This window comes from Anser anser, assembly GCF_964211835.1.
Source record: "Anser anser genome assembly, chromosome: 3".
Lineage (NCBI taxonomy): Eukaryota > Metazoa > Chordata > Aves > Anseriformes > Anatidae > Anser > Anser anser.
In genome coordinates this window covers 14,557,450-14,570,368 of record NC_139722.1, presented here as the reverse complement: position 1 = coordinate 14,570,368, position 12,919 = coordinate 14,557,450, and the positions used below count along the sequence as shown (strand labels likewise).

General features: G+C 40.9%; 1 long non-coding RNA gene across 3 annotated transcripts; it reads left to right on the top strand.

Moving 5' to 3' along the window:
- LOC310896776 lies at window positions 1-12,468 on the top strand. Of its 3 annotated transcripts, none has more exons than XR_014581829.1 (4): window positions 1-1,024; window positions 1,140-1,220; window positions 6,544-6,606; window positions 11,077-12,468. It is a non-coding gene; the product is annotated as an uncharacterized lncRNA (long non-coding RNA). The 3 variants fall into 3 exon arrangements; XR_014581830.1 differs by adding an exon at window positions 1,494-1,639 and having other exon boundaries at window positions 1-1,220; XR_014581831.1 differs by having other exon boundaries at window positions 6-1,220.
- The last annotated feature ends 451 nt before the right edge of the window (window positions 12,469-12,919 follow it).

Here is a 12,919-nt window from a genome sequence, read left to right as displayed (position 1 = left end):
TTGCAACTGATTGCTTAATCAATCTGCACCTGGATCCCGCATGCTATTCTTGCTCTGCCTGAATGAAGCAGCTAGATAGTTAAGTCTGATGTGCATGGCCTCCTGTACTAAATGATTTCTTGAATTTCTGACCTCTAATCATCCCCTCTGTTACAGGAAAGCCATATGACCTAGCTACCTGTTTTGTGATCTCCTCCTGCACTTGTACTGGAATCCTCTTCCATTTAAATGCAGCTAGGTCCTTTCCTGAGTAATAAGGCTCATCAGAAAAGGGTTTAGTTCACCAAATGAAGATATTTATCGATATAATAATGGTGGAATTTCAAATTATGAAAACAGTTGGAAGCATAGTGCTAAATTATTCTGCCTCCATTGGTAACTGTTTGTCCTTTGTTTATACAACACCTAACCTTCATTCTTCTCTAGAAATAATTTAGCAAAAGTTAAATTCCATGTGTGTTATTCTATACGTAAAAAGAGTAACAGTTGGGTTTTGCACTAAAAGCAGGTCGCTGGTTGTGCATTTGGATATGAGCCACAATAGATCAGATGAAAGAAATGGTCAGGGTTGTCATGATAATTTTCTGCAGTAGGAACCTGCAGCAGGGAATCCCTTTTGGGTAATGCTGTAAATGAAGGAATTCTGTCATCTGGAGTGAGAACTAAGTCCTCCCACATTGGTGAAAGCTGAGAGGTGACCACAGAAAGCATTGGACAATCCACCTGTTCCCCATCGCGGGGCCATTTCAACATTCCAATCATACGTGGCAGCAATGTTATAAATGTGATTGAAGAATATTTATTGTCAAGGTTATCACATTGTAATAAAACATATGGGTACTTTAAGACCCTGATAAAACAGCTGTGTTTGCTCGGGTGAAGGAAGGCATGCAGGTGTAAAGTGTTAGCTGACGTTTTAAATAGATTTAGCTCAGTAGGAAAAAAGATGGACTCTGCTGGAAAGAAAAAAAAAAAAAGAAAAGAAAAAAAAAAACACAAAACAACATGGGGGCAAGTACAGAACGTAGGGTTGTTTTTCTGAAGACTAATACCCTCTAACTTTCAGTCTCATGATTTTGGTGATGTAAATTGTGTTTAAGTGAACTCACGAAACGTTATTTATTCTATTGGACCTGTAGCTCTTTACTCCCCACTGATTTCTCCTTCTCCCACGATTTTTCCTCCTGGTAGATTCTGTGCACCCCTGAGCTGAAGAGCAGGTAGGTGCTAAAGGGCTCTCACGCGTTTCTCGTCCTACCCTCATAGAAGCTGCCGGTAGAGGCTGCCAGGCCGAGCCGGGGACGGTAGCGGCCGCCTGAGCATCCCTGCTCCGCAGCCCCGACCGTGGTTTTGTCCTGCCACCTCGTGGTGCCGCACGGCATCGGGCAATCAGATTAAATAAGATCTCTGCAATGGAGTTTGACTCCGTGATGTCAATAGTTTTACAGCTTTTCATTTATTTATTTGTTTAATTATTTTCTTTTTCAAAAAAGTCCTTAGGTTTAGTGCAGCCATTGGGTGCAAAGATGCTACTTGGGATAAATCTCTAGTTCAGTCTGCTACGGTGTGCCTGTTTCTCTGAAGGAAAGCAGAAACTGCAGAAGTTAACCAATACTGCTGCAGGAAAGGAAAGTGCAAAGTAAGCTAAAGATAACTGAAACTCTGTAAATCAAACGGGATTCAGGGAGGGAGGGATGCTGAAGTGTTCCCTGAAGTGTTTAACAATGCCTGTACTGAACTGCTGGCTGAGGCCAGTGACAGACCTAGGAAACAGCAAGGAGGAAGGCGGGAGTGTTAATTCTCAGCAGTCCATTGGTTTACTACAGGCAAATTCTTTGGCTGATGTTTGCTCACTACTTTGCAGCCTGTGGTACAGAAACTGATGCTATCTGGGTTCAAGAGACTGTACTAAGAAATGAGATAAATGAGGTAAACAAGATCCTATATATATGTTATCAGGGGAATAAATCGCTCATTTCGTAAGGTGGTAGTGGTTTTGCTCTGGTGTTTCTTGGATTGAACCTTACTGGAAAAGGGGCAGGACTGCATTTTGGAGATATCTTGGCAGGTTGTAGGCAGCCTCTTAGTCCATACTGCATTAATAAGACGGTGGCTACCACAGAAGTTAGAAATGTATTGGTACAGGTAAATGAAAGAATACACATAATATGTACCAAAACTATATAGATATATGCGGTGGTTTTACTCAGGTGGTCAGCTGAGCTCCACCACAACTGCTCTCTCACTCCCCCTCCTCAAAGGGAAAGGAGGAAATCTCTAACATGGGGCAGCTTCTGGATTCTTCTCACAGAAGTCACCCCTGTAGGCTTCTGCTACCAAAACCTTGCCACTTAAACTTATTACAATATATCATTGCTTAGTTATTATTTTCAGGTCACACCAGTTCATCTCCAATAGTTCTACAGTATTTTGAAGTTATGTTTGCTGTATATATAACCTGTAAATTCTGAGAGGTATCTCATGTAGGACAGAAATGGATGGACAAAATCACTTGAGGTAGGTGTCTAGAATGAAAAGTTCAGTTACTGATATTATTTTGCTAGAGAAGATAATCCTCTTTGCTTCCCCCTCCACTTTCTGAATGATAAATGGAAATGATGCTGACTTGTCTGGTTGATGCTGTTGCCAGTTACTGACGATTTCCAGGCTGCGGTATAGTTTTGTGAGTTGTATCTACTAGGGCTAATCAAGAAGATGTTGTTTGGGACTTTCAAGAGCTGTAAGGAAATTAAAAGCAACATTTTAATGTTCTATTCATAGTGATGGCCATCAGTTGCTGTTCTACATGTTATTGTCAGAGGTTATAATTGATACAAAACTGAGGGAACCCCATTTCATTTTGTGTTATGAAAGCCTAGGACAACTTAGGTGAAGTCTGGGGAGACAGAAAGGCATGAAGTTCTGTAGCAAAAAATGGAGGGGGGGTGTGGAACGGGGTGGCAGGAAGCAAGAACCCAAGTCCTAACACTTTTCCAGGTTTATGGGTTGTCTTTATTAATGTCTTAAATAATTGAGTTAAATAATTGAGACACTGTCAATGGTATGACTATAGAAGGAATGGACTTGCTTGCAAGTGTATTTTCTCTGGTGCTCAGCTTGCACTCTTCAGTGGGTTACTTGTCCCTGTCTCTTCTCTCTCCTCATGGGTCACATATGTTTTGATCACAAGTGTATTTGATATTGATCCTCCTAATTAGAAACCTGCTTTCTTTCCTTTATTTTTTATTTATTTATTTTTTCCAGTGCAGTGGGGATGATTATGATCCATCTCCTACAAATCAGGAGAGGAAAAAATGAGGATAACCATTGCTTAAACAGCACACCCAAACGGTAGACTCCAAGATTTTTAATCCTCTCTTGCTTTTTTTTGGTGTAAATGATAGTATTATTGCAAGACATTGTGACAAAAAGAAGACTTGTGGTACTATGATGTCTGTTTGTGTACTTTATCACAGTGTCTTGCACTTGAACATGTAGTAAGCATTTATTACAGTAATATGCACTTTAGTTCCATTAGAGTGCAAGTCACAAACAGCTTTTTGTCTACTCCTTGCTGCAGAGGGTTTTGAGAAGACGTGTTAAATATTCATGGTAAGAGAGACCACATGTAACACAGTATATTTCTCTGATACTGAGCATTGTCCAAACACCTTTCACTTTTAGTTCAATAGCTTTACCATTGACTTCAGTGGGAACAATTAGATAAACATGAAAAAAAATTAATTTCATTCATATATATATATACATAATCTGCAATAATAGGCATTGTATATACATTAAATATCATATTATTTTGTTGTGATTATTATGCAGGTCCTACTCATGGTTGCATTGATATGTTTCAGAATTACAGGGTATTAATTCATTGATCCAGGAAGCTCCATCACACACGTACACAAAAAAGTTATCAATTTTCTAATTAGGAGCAAGTCTGGATCTTTAAAATAAAGGGACCATATATAACACAATAACATCTAGAGATTTTTTTTTTGTTGTTGTTAAACTAGTGTTGAATCATGGATGAATTAGGCTTGATTTTAATCATGACTCCAAGGGTTTAACATTTATCTACATTTAAGGATCACATTTGACTTTTGGTGGCCTTCTGAGCTGGAAAAAGAAATGACAGAGATAGTTGGAACTACATACAAATTCTTGATTGCCAGAGGAATCTAAGCTCAGGTAAACAGGGTCTTTACATCAGTAATTAGCTTGACTTTTCCAGGAAGAAAAAGTAATGTACATGTTGTCTAAATATGCAATGGGAACATAATTCTGTAGTTATGCCAAAACTAACAAGTGATGGAAGTAGAGTTCTATTTTTAAAATGAATGGGATTATTTAGTACCCTTATTCAAAACATCATAAAATCATTAAGGTTGAAAAAGACCTCCAAGATCATCTGGTCCAACCGTCCCTCAACCACCAATATCACCCACTAAACCACATCCATAAGCACCACCTCCAGCCTTTCCGTAAACACCCCAAGGGATGGTGACTCCACCACCTCCCTGGGCAACCCGTTCCAACCCCCTACTGCTCTTTCTGAGAAGAAATGTCTCCTAATTTCCAACCTAAACCTCCCCCAGCACAACTTGAGGTCGTTCTCTCTAGTCCTATCACTAGTTACCTGTGAGAAGAGGCCGACCCCCAGCTCCCCACACCTTCCTTTCAGGTAGTTGTAGAGAGCAACAAGGTCTCCCCTGAGCCTCCTCTTCTCCAGACTAAACAACCCCAGTTCCCTCAGCCGCTCCTCACAGGACTTGTGTTTCAGGCCCTTCACCAGCTTCGTAGCCCTTCTCTGGACATGCTCCAGGGTGATCCCACTTATTTTTGATACTGTTTTCTAATTAAACTTGCACATTATTTTAATTTTCTCCTATTTTAAACATATTCCTTACTTTTGACATATAATTTTGAATCCTTTTTCCAGTTGTGTGACATGCTTTTTTAATACATTTTTCCATTCTTACATTCTCCTTGTTAAATTGGACTCAATTTTATTGTATCTTATGCAGGTAGATTATAGATAAAATAATGTGAGGAAGAAATATTGTGACAGAAGAAAGTTAGATTTAGTATTCCTCTCTCTTTGCATTTTGTTTCAACAAGGAAGCAACACTTAAAATGAAAACTATACCTGAATTTCTTTTGTTACTCCCAGTTGCTTTATTCCTGGCACACACTGAATTTACTACAGCAAAATCTAAGATCGTTGAAGATGCTGTTCATCAGAAAACGTGCAAGCAAAGGCTCCTGACACTGCAAAGCAATTCTTTTTTGTATCCCTAGTCACCTTAGCAAACCTTAATTCAATTCCTCAGTCAACCATCCTGTGTAATGAGACCTGGGTCAGAACTTTCCATATTGATTTGTGTGAACTCTCTTTCTCTTGGGACTTATTTGTTCTCTTCCTCCCTACTGCACTCTCTATTTCTATTGTTTCCATGATCTTTATGTCTCCCTATTTTTTCATTGCTCTATTTTTCCCAGCTGCTCACTGTGATAAGAACAGAGGCATTCATTTTTTTTCCTGTCTGTGAAAAGATGTCTTTTCTATTCAAATGTTTTCTTCATGCATAAATATTTTTACACTGGGGTAAAACTAAAAAGAAGTAGTGGCTCACATTTATATATGATGAGGGAGCCAATGAACATTTCATTTTTTAAGCTATATCAGAGAATTATAGAACAGAAGCTGAAATATATGTTTTCCCAGCCTGTCCCTAACCGGGTGAGGTTACTTGGTTCCTATATGACTCCTTCATGTGAAAATTGCTGAAGTGTTTTTTTTTTTTTTAATCCAATATGACATTGCTAAATGTAGATATTTTTTTTTTGCAAAATTTATTTGCTATTTTAGGATATCTCACATTTATGAGAGTCCATTTAAAACAAATTTTTCATAAAGTAATTTCTTATTTTGAAAGTGAAAGCTCACAGTGAGATTACTTTTTGGATCCAAAACTTGATCAAAACTACGGAGTTATGTTCTGAGTCTTTATAGTCTGTCCATTACCCTGACTAGAAAGTATCAGGCCAATTTCCAACTGCTAGCAGTACAGGAAGGATGTTCCTGCTTGCACGTTGGGTATTTATTTGCTGGTGCATCCACGGGCCAGCAAGGAAGGAAGGAAGGCAGGCAGAGCAATGCCTAAAGCTGTGAAGGAAGGGGGAATAGGAGAACACAATATTAAGGAGCAGTCAAGATGAATTACATTTTCTGAGGTTTAAAGAACAGACCTGTAAGCAGGAGTTAATCATGGATTAACACTGCTGGGATTGAGGGAGTCAGCTAAAGCTCAGGGAAGCTTGTGCTGGGTAGTGTTTAAAGGCATTATCTCACAAAAGATGAGCATTGCCACAGAAAATGTAAGCAAGGACTGCAATTATTTGCATTAAGACAGCATGACTAATCTCCTGGTTTTGCTGATCTGAGCTAGGACTGAGATTCTCAGCCTGATGCTAGAAAGGGTTTGTGTGATTTCCCACTCACATGGATCGTTTCCAATTTTCTTTAAGGCCTGTGCTGCATGACGTCCTTGTTCCTACGGGGTTAAGCAAAGGGACTGGATGTACTCACTGGTGAGAATTCTTATATATTTTAAAGGATTTAACTGGGAAGGAAGCTGGGCCTCCAGTAAGTTCACTTGTATACATGACTATATTTGACTCTTCCCAAAAGCAGTAGAACTGTTAACCTGACAATAATTGTAACAGTTATGCCTTCCCCTTTTAGGTGGATTCTTTTGATATAGGATTTTTACTGATTAATTATCCATGTTTTATTTATGAATCTATTTAGTAAATATCTTTCTATTGGATATATTTTTTAATTACTATTTAAATTAATCAAACAGCAGTGCAGTGGATTAGCTGAATGTATTTGTGCATGAGTGCTTTACTACTGAGTTTTAGATTAACCTCTGGACAGAGCTATAAACATAAGGGACACTGTAATTTCAGATACTCTGCTTTGGAGGACCCCTGTCCTCCACCTTCCAACTCTGTATCATCGGGTTCTGTCTAATGCTGCTGATATCGGCTCTCAATAGATGTTAGAATTCTGTGAGAGACTTGGAAGTTGGTAATACAATCATTTGTGGAAGGTATGCATTAACTTGGCTTATTCTACTGACATTTCAGAGGTAGAGTACAGCACAAAGGTTTTTATTTTTTTGCTAGCAGTCCTTAATTGTTATACATGTGTGTGTTGGGTATATCTCTAAATGGAGAGATATCAAAAAGGGGTGGAAATCATCCAGCCGAGGAAGATGGGATTCTTTCACCACAAACAAGCAAATACTTTATCTGAGCAGTGAGTTCTCTGATGGATTTGAGACTCTCCTGCCTTCTGCATTTTTTATACGTGTATAGCACAGTGGCTTCCAGAATGCCTGGCTAATGCAGGAATTTTTATCAACTCTGAGAGGTGATGCTCCATTTAAAGTAACTACAGGAGGCAACAGAGATAAAGGGTAGGGCGTTCTTCTGTCTCAGTGTAGGCACGTATGAGTTAGTTATCTGGGGCTAGCTGGGCTGCATTGCCTTCAGAGGCACTTCCTGAGAATGATTCATCTCCATATAGGACAGACAAATTACACAGTTCCAAAGTTAGCTGTGTCCCATACTGAAGAAGGATACTGGCTGGTCGTTATTCAGGTCCCAAGGTTTACTGTACCAAGGATGGCTAAAATAACTTGCTTCCCCTTTCCTCTCCACCCCCTCTATTCCCAGTATGTACTTTCTGAGAAAAGGCACAACGACTTCTTTTGAATGTCAGTCTTGTTCCATTTATGCCTTTGACACTTACCAGTATCTGAATGGCCACAGACCAGTACTGCTGGTTGTGGTGTTTGGTGTTTTGAGGTCTGAACAGCACAAGTTGGCCTACACAGAATGTTAAGAGCTGCTTCTCTGGAAGACCCTGCTTCTTTCTGTGCAGCACTGTTATATCTTCCCAGAGTGGAAAGCTTTTTCTCCATACAGTAGTAGTCACTTTACTACTACTTTTTTTTTTTTTTACAGAATTCATATTCTACATTGTACTCTCTCTGTATGCTTTCAGCTCTTGCATAAAGTAGCTCCTTGTGCTACTTGATGTACCCTATGTAAGGTACCTGTACTCTGATGCTATTTGTGCCATATGTTAGACATGAATGTATTTATTAAAATAAAGTTAGGTGCAGTCACATATTTCAAGGCATATGTTCTATATTCTATGGCACGTTTGGTACCCTTCAAGGGTGATGTGCCAGTGGAGTTAGGAAAGAAAAGCATAGAGTTAACGGTTACTGCAGCACCTCGGTTGTACTTTGGAGATGCCAGCTTTCAGAGAAGTGAGTTGCAGCTGGTCAGGTAGTGATCTGCCACCACTCAAGAAGTGCAAGCTAGAGGAGTGGACGGTGAGGTGGACCGATAATTGGCTGGACAGCAGAGCTCAGAGGGTTGTGCTTAGTGGTGCAGAGTCTAGCTGGAAGCCCGTAGCTAGCAGTGTCCCACATGGGTATGTACTGGGTCCAGTCTTGTTCACATCAGTGACCTAGACAATGGAACAGAGTGTGACCTCAGCAAGTTTCCTGACAGCACAAAGCTGAGAGGAGTGGCTGATACCCCAGAGGGCTGTGCTGCCATTCAGAGGGACCTCGACAGGCTGGAGGGTTGGGCCGAGAGGAACCTCATGAAGTTCAACAAAGGTATGTGCAGGGTCCTGCACCTAGGGAGGAATAACCCCAAGCACTAGAATAGGCTGGGGGCTGACCTGCTGGAAAGCAGCTCTGCAGAGAAGGACCTGGGTGTCTTGGTGGACAGCAGGCTGGCCATGAGTCAGCATTGTGGCCTTGTTGCTAAGAAGGCCAAAGGTACCCTGGGGGGGGGGGCATTAGGAAGAGCATTGACAGCAGGTCAAGGGAGGTGATCCTGCCCCTCTGCTCAGCCCTGGTGAGGTCACACCTAGAGTACTGTGTCCAGTTTTGGGGTCCCGGGTACAAAAGGGGCATGGAACTACTGGAGCGAGTCCAGCAGAGGGCTACTAAGATGCTTAGAGGACTGGAGCACCCATCATAAGAGGAGAGGCTGAGAGAGCTGGGCCTGTTTAGCTTGGAAAAGAGAAGACTGAGGGGAGATCTCATCAATGTGTATAAATACCTGAAGGGAGGGTGTAAGGAGGATGGAACCAGGCTATTTTCAGTGGTGCCCAGCAACAAGATGAGAGGCAACAGGCACAAACTGAAGCACAGGAAACTCTGGCTGAATATGAGAGGGCACTTCTTCACTGTGAGGGTGACAGAGCACTGACACAGGCTGCCCAGAGGGGTTGTAGAGTCTCTTTCTCTGGAGATACTTAAAACCTGCCTGGATGCCATCCTGTGCAATGTGCTCTATGTGACCCTGCTTGGCAGGGGTGTTGGATTAGATGAACTCCAGCGGTCCCTTCCAGCCTCAGCCATTCTGTGATTCTGTAACTGTCCCAGCCCTGTGTAAAGCAGGGTTGCCTGGTTGCTGGTGGGGGCCAGGGTGTTACAGATACTTTTGTGTAGGAACAATGTGCTGGTCACTCCTGGAACAGTCTCCTGGGGCTGTCTGCAGCTGTAGCTCATAGGTGCAGCCAAGTCTGGAAGAGGCAGTGAGGCCCTTCCAGCCTCCAGGCACAAAATTCAGCAGTGGAACTTCTGTGTGCCCTGCCACTGTCATGTCTGCTACAGCCTGATACAGGTGGTTATGCCTTTTTGGAGGAGATTTGCACACTAAAATACATTTGTACAAGGTTTCCCATCACCTATCTAATTGGTTTGATGTAATTTGCAAGTTAGTAAGATGTAAAAAATGTTTTATTTTGTTCATCGTGTCTGAATTTTTATGGTAATGTCTTGCAATCTAAGAACTGAGGTACAAGAAGAATGAGGGTGGAAATCAAATAGAATATAAAGGAACAGAAAAATCCAAGGCTTCTTTCAGATATCACACTGTAAATATGTTTATTACACTGTCCTCATCACCACAGGTATATGAGCCCCCACAGTGCAAGCTGAATTTTATGACCTTATAATAAATCAGAGAAAACAAGAGGGGGGACTGTAAAATAAAGTTCATGAATTCTTCAGTGTTCCTCTAGAATGATTTTTTCTAAATGTTTCATTCTTTGCTTCCTTTCCTCCCTGCCTGCTTCAATTCCCCAGTGCAGAGATCCTTTCTCATTACAGTGGCAGTCCTGATTAAAAACTCATTGGGTGAGGAGGATGTCTCACTTCACAAAGGGGAACAAGTGCAGAGCCGTGCTGCCTCTGAGCACTGCAGTAGCCTCCAGCTGTCTTTCATCCTCATTTGTTCAGTCATTGAGCTCAGCAGGATTAGTGGGGTGCTTAAAGTTAAACAGAAATGCAAATGTTTGCAAGGTCAAGGCCCAAGAAGCTTTTAAGAGCATAGGCTGTAGTTACTTGCTTCTGCCAGGACAGAGTAATTTGGGGCACTTATTACTCCACAGGAGTAATAAGTTTTTTTGTATAATAGTATAACCAGTAATAATAGTAATCAGAAGGATCTGTTAGTTCAAGGAAACTACAGCCTGAAAAACCGATGCTTTATCAAGTTAATAGAATCTTAGAATGGTTTGGGTTGGAAGGGACCTGAAAAATCACCTAGTTCCACCCGTCCGCTATGGGCAGGGACACCTCCCAACAGACCAGGTTGCCCCAAAGCCCCATCCAACCTGTTCTTAAACACTTTCAGGGATGGGGTATCCACAGCTTCTCTGGGCTACCTGTTCTAGTGCCTTGCCACCTTCATCAAGAAGAATTTCTTGCTAACATCTAATCTAAATCTACCGTCTTAGTTTAAAACCATTCCCCCTTGTCACATCACTACACCCCATGACAAGGAGTCCCCCCCCCAGCTTTCCTGTAGGCCCTTTTTATAGGTTCTGGAAGGACACTAAAGGTCTACCCAGAGCCTTCTCCAGGCTCCCTCAGCCTGTCTTTGTAGGAGAGGTGCTCCAGCCTTTTGATCATCCTCAAGGCCCTCCTCTGGACTCACTCTAACAGGTTTGTTCTTTCTCAGAGGTCATGAAACAGATTCCTGGGAGCAGCAGGCTCTGGAGTGATGTGAATTGCTGATCTTCAGCCACTTGCCAGTGTTTCATGTCTTGGAGAGATGAGGTGTGATTTTTTTATTTTTATTTTTTTTATTTTTACATCCATGCCTGACTTGTTCTGTTTTCTCTTGTGATGAAGCAACTTATTTGTACTGTTTACTGTTGATCTCAAACTATCTTATTTCAAATTACACAGCTGAATTCATTTGTGTTGAATATTTTTCTTACAGATTTTGTTACTAGATACTAATAAATTCATTCTGTGCTCTGTATATCAACCTTCCTCATTCCTAAACTTAATTGGGATGCTAGAAAATACCTAAAAGAGAGCTGTTAATATAATGGTATTTATATGCTTATGAAGTTTGACTTCTGTTATTTCTTCATGATATACTTCAGGATAATGTATTGATGCTGTATTCAATGAGAAGAAGGTAAATAGCAAAGTAGAATTCAATACTTTGTTTTCTGAGATGACAAAAAATGTATTTGAGAGTTAAAGCAGAATTTGCAGAGATTAAAAAATAATTCAGAAAAATGTTAAGATCTTTACAGTTAGTGTCACAAAGACAAGAGGTAGTAGTAAAGAAACATACAAAGAATTCTGAGGGGAAAAAATCACTAAAGCTATGGAAATATTTAGTAGCTGCTTAGAGCGACTAAGACTGCTCTTTTTTTCTTAGTTCAGTGAATTTCAAAAATTTAAAGACTTGTAGGTGCAGATTCTTCCCACACTTATTCTGATTTAAGGATATTCCTGGGGTATCTGCACTGGGGCTGCTGAACTCCATCAGCCCTAGGCAGTGGCGGCTCAGGTACAACAGGAACTCTGCGCTGCATGTCAGAACAGTTTTTATAGTGACATATACAAAGTCTTTCCTTTCGAAACTCACAGACCAGAATTAGCCTCTCACTGCCCACTGCAGAGTCCTTTCATAATTTTTACGGAAGCCTGGAGCTGGCCAGTGTTAGAGACAGAGTCTGACTTCTTCATTAAAATAAAGCAGAGTTTTCAGTTATTCTGAAGCTTGTAGAAGTTACTGTTTCCCTAATGGGTCAGAAATGCAGTGAGTGGAATCTTGTCTGCGTTTTCTGCATGTTTGATGAAGCAAAGATGAGCTCTTTAGGAAGTGCACAGGGGCATTTTGAACATGCATGCTTGCCAAGCTGATGACTGAGCTCACATCTTTGCTCAGCAACAATTTTCTTTTCACCTGCAAATTAAAGTTAAATTGTGTAACACAGTAGAGCCCTATTTCCTGCATTAAAGTGTCATGTGACAGTAGTGTGACCTTTTTAAAAAACAATTTTATAGTGTTAACTTGCAGTGTTTATTTTAAAAGGTCAATAAAAATAAAAACAGAAAAAAGAAAATACATATATTGGATCTTTCTTTTCCTCTACTTTTCTCCTGCTTTTGGTTTATATACTTTACATACTGTACGGGAGGTAAGAACTCCAGTCAGATCAGTGCTATTGTGCACTCACTGCACCTACCCAGAGTTTATGTATCCTATATTTTATAGTAACAGATTAGTAATACAGAGTGCAAGAGAGTACATGAAATAATGGGACCACATTCATCTCTAGCACTGCAAGGGGACTGGAAAATGTCTGCCTGTCTTCAGAGAGAGAAGCTGACTGCTGTGTTGTGATGCTCTGCCTTGCAGCAGCTGCTGCCATGGTCATGGCAGGAACATGTTGATGCTTGCAGAAGTAGGAAGCTGACCTGACAGGTTGCAGAGGAGCCTCAGGTTGTCCTGAACTCTGCTGGGTCAGGTTTACTGCAGAGCCAGCCTTGGATTTGTA